The following is a 2,500-nucleotide window of genomic DNA, read 5'->3' on the forward strand; positions in this document are numbered from 1 at the left end:
GTGGACATGCCCAATCTCATCTGATCTTGGAAGCTTTGCAGTGTTGGGCCTGGTTAGTACTTGGATGGGAGACCACCTGGGAATACCTGGAGCTGTAGGTAATTTTATACTGCCATAACATTCTTTTCTATTACATTTTACATTTAATTTTTTCAACTTATCAATGAATTTACTTGAGTTAAGAAGTAATAGAGGTCGAAATTTAATGCTTTTGAGCACCTACAGCCAAACCACACTGGACATGCCCAATCTCGTCTGATCTTGGAAGCTATGCAGTGTTGGGCCTCATTTGTACTTGGATGGGAGACAACCTGGGAATACCAGGTGCTGTAGGTAATTTTAGACAACCAAAACATTCTTTTCTATTACATTTACATTTCATTTTTTCAAATTATCAATGAATTTACTTGAGTTAAGAAGTAAAAGAGGTCTAAAGTTAATGTTTTTGAGCACCTACAGCCAAACCACACTGGACATGCCCAATCTCGTCTGATCTTGGAAGCTATGCAGTGTTGGGCCTGGTTAGTACTTGGATGGGAGACCACCTGGGAATACCAGGTGCTGTAGGTAATTTTATACTGCCATAACATTCTTTTCTATTACATTTTACATTTCATTTTTCAACTTATCATTGAATTTACTTGAGTTAAGAAGTAAAAGAGGTCTAAAGTTAATACTTTTGAGCACCTACAGCCAATCCACACTGGACATTCCCCATCTCGTCTTATCTTGGTAGCTATTCAGTGTTGGGCATGGTCAGTACTTGGATGGGAGACCACCTGGGAAAACCAGCTGCAGTAGGTAATTTTATACTGCCATAACATTCTTTTCTATTACATTTTACATTTAATTTTTTCAACTTATCAATGAATTTACTTGAGTTAAGAAGTAATAGAGGTCTAAAGTTAATGCTTTTGAGCACCTACAGCCAAACCACACTGGACATTCCCAATCTCGTCTGATCTTGGAAGCTATGCAGTGTTGGGACTGGTTAGTACTTGGATGGGAGACTACCTAGGAATCCCAGGTGCTGTAGGTAATTTTATACTGCCATAACTTTCTTTTCTATTACATTTTACATTTAATTTTTTCAAATTATCAATGAATTTACTTGTGTTAAGAAGTAAAAGCGGTCTAAATTTAACGCTTTTGAGCACCTACATCCAAACCACAGTGGACATGCCCAATCTCGTCTGATCTTGGAAGCTATGCAGTGTTGGGCCTGGTTAGTACTTGGATGGGAGACCACCTGGGAATACCTGGAGCTGTAGGTAATTTTATACTGCAATAACATTCTTTTCTATTACATTTTACATTTAATTTTTTCAACTTATCAAAGAATTTACTTGAGTTAAGAAGTAAAAGCGGTCTAAATTTAACGCTTTTGAGCACCTACATCCAAACCACAGTTGACATGCCCAATCTCGTCTGATCTTGGAAGTTATGCAGTGTTGGGCCTGGTTAGTACTTGGATGGGAGACCACCTGGGAATACCTGGAGCTGTAGGTAATTTTATACTGCCATAACATTCTTTTCTATTACATTTTACATTTAATTTTTTCAACTTATCAATGAATTTACTTGAGTTAAGAAGTAATAGAGGTCTAAATTTAATGCTTTTGAGCACCTACAGCCAAACCACACTGGACATGCCCAATCTCGTCTGATCTTGGAAGCTATGCAGTGTTGGGCCTCATTTGTACTTGGATGGGAGACAACCTGGGAATACCAGGTGCTGTTGGTAATTTTAGACAACCAAAACATTCTTTTCTATTACATTTACATTTCATTTTTTCAAATTATCAATGAATTTACTTGAGTTAAGAAGTAAAAGAGGTCTAAAGTTAATGTTTTTGAGTACCTACAGCCAAACCACACTGGACATGCCCAATCTCGTCTTATCTTGGAAGCTATGCAGTGTTGGGCCTGGTTAGTACTTGGATGGGAGACCACCTGGGATTACCAGGTGCTGTAGGTAATTTTATAGTGCCATAACATTCTTTTCTATTACATTTTAAATTTAATTTTTTCAACTTATCAATGAATTTACTTGAGTTAAGAAGTAATAGAGGTCTAAAGTTAATGTTTTTGAGCACCTACAGCCAAACCACACTGGACATGCCAAATCTCGTCTGATCTTGGAAGCTATGCAGTGTTGGGCCTGGTGAGTACTTGGATGGGAGACCACCTGGGAATACCAGGTGCTGTAGGTAATTTTATGCAGCCATAACATTCTTTTCTATTACATTTTGCATTTAATTTTTCAACTTATCAATGAATTTACTTGAGTTAAGAAGTAAAAGAGGTCTAAAGTTAATGTTTTTGAGCACCTACAGCCAAACCACACTGGACATGCCCAATCTCGTCTGATCTTGGAAGCTATGCAGTGTTGGACCTGGTTAGTACTTGGATGGGAGACCACCTAGGAATCCCAAGTGCTATAGGTAATTTTATACTGCCATAACAGTCTTTTCTATTACATTTTACATTTAATTTTTTC

The 2,500-nt window shown here is 37.6% G+C and overlaps 1 non-coding gene and 9 pseudogenes across 1 annotated transcript; all 10 read left to right on the top strand.

The window, feature by feature from the left end:
* LOC148441596 (5S ribosomal RNA) overlaps positions 1 to 101 on the top strand; it is a 119-nt pseudogene extending 18 nt beyond the window's left edge.
* A 116-nt stretch (positions 102 to 217) lies between these two features.
* Positions 218 to 336, top strand: LOC148441597 (5S ribosomal RNA; annotated as a pseudogene).
* A 115-nt stretch (positions 337 to 451) lies between these two features.
* Positions 452 to 570, top strand: LOC148441598 (5S ribosomal RNA). The gene has a single exon (XR_015876044.1). It is a non-coding gene; the product is annotated as a 5S ribosomal RNA (ribosomal RNA).
* A 350-nt stretch (positions 571 to 920) lies between these two features.
* LOC148441599 (5S ribosomal RNA) lies at positions 921 to 1,039 on the top strand (annotated as a pseudogene).
* A 116-nt stretch (positions 1,040 to 1,155) lies between these two features.
* On the top strand, positions 1,156 to 1,274 carry LOC148441600 (5S ribosomal RNA; annotated as a pseudogene).
* Positions 1,275 to 1,390: 116 nt separating this feature from the next.
* Positions 1,391 to 1,509, top strand: LOC148441601 (5S ribosomal RNA; annotated as a pseudogene).
* A 116-nt stretch (positions 1,510 to 1,625) lies between these two features.
* LOC148441602 (5S ribosomal RNA) lies at positions 1,626 to 1,744 on the top strand (annotated as a pseudogene).
* Positions 1,745 to 1,859: 115 nt separating this feature from the next.
* LOC148441603 (5S ribosomal RNA) lies at positions 1,860 to 1,978 on the top strand (annotated as a pseudogene).
* Positions 1,979 to 2,094: 116 nt separating this feature from the next.
* LOC148441604 (5S ribosomal RNA) lies at positions 2,095 to 2,213 on the top strand (annotated as a pseudogene).
* Positions 2,214 to 2,328: 115 nt separating this feature from the next.
* LOC148441605 (5S ribosomal RNA) lies at positions 2,329 to 2,447 on the top strand (annotated as a pseudogene).
* Positions 2,448 to 2,500: the final 53 nt, after the last annotated feature.

The sequence above is a fragment of the Taudactylus pleione genome, unplaced genomic scaffold, assembly GCF_031769625.1.
Source record: "Taudactylus pleione unplaced genomic scaffold, aTauple2 ptg001666l, whole genome shotgun sequence".
Taxonomy (NCBI): Eukaryota; Metazoa; Chordata; class Amphibia; order Anura; family Myobatrachidae; genus Taudactylus; species Taudactylus pleione.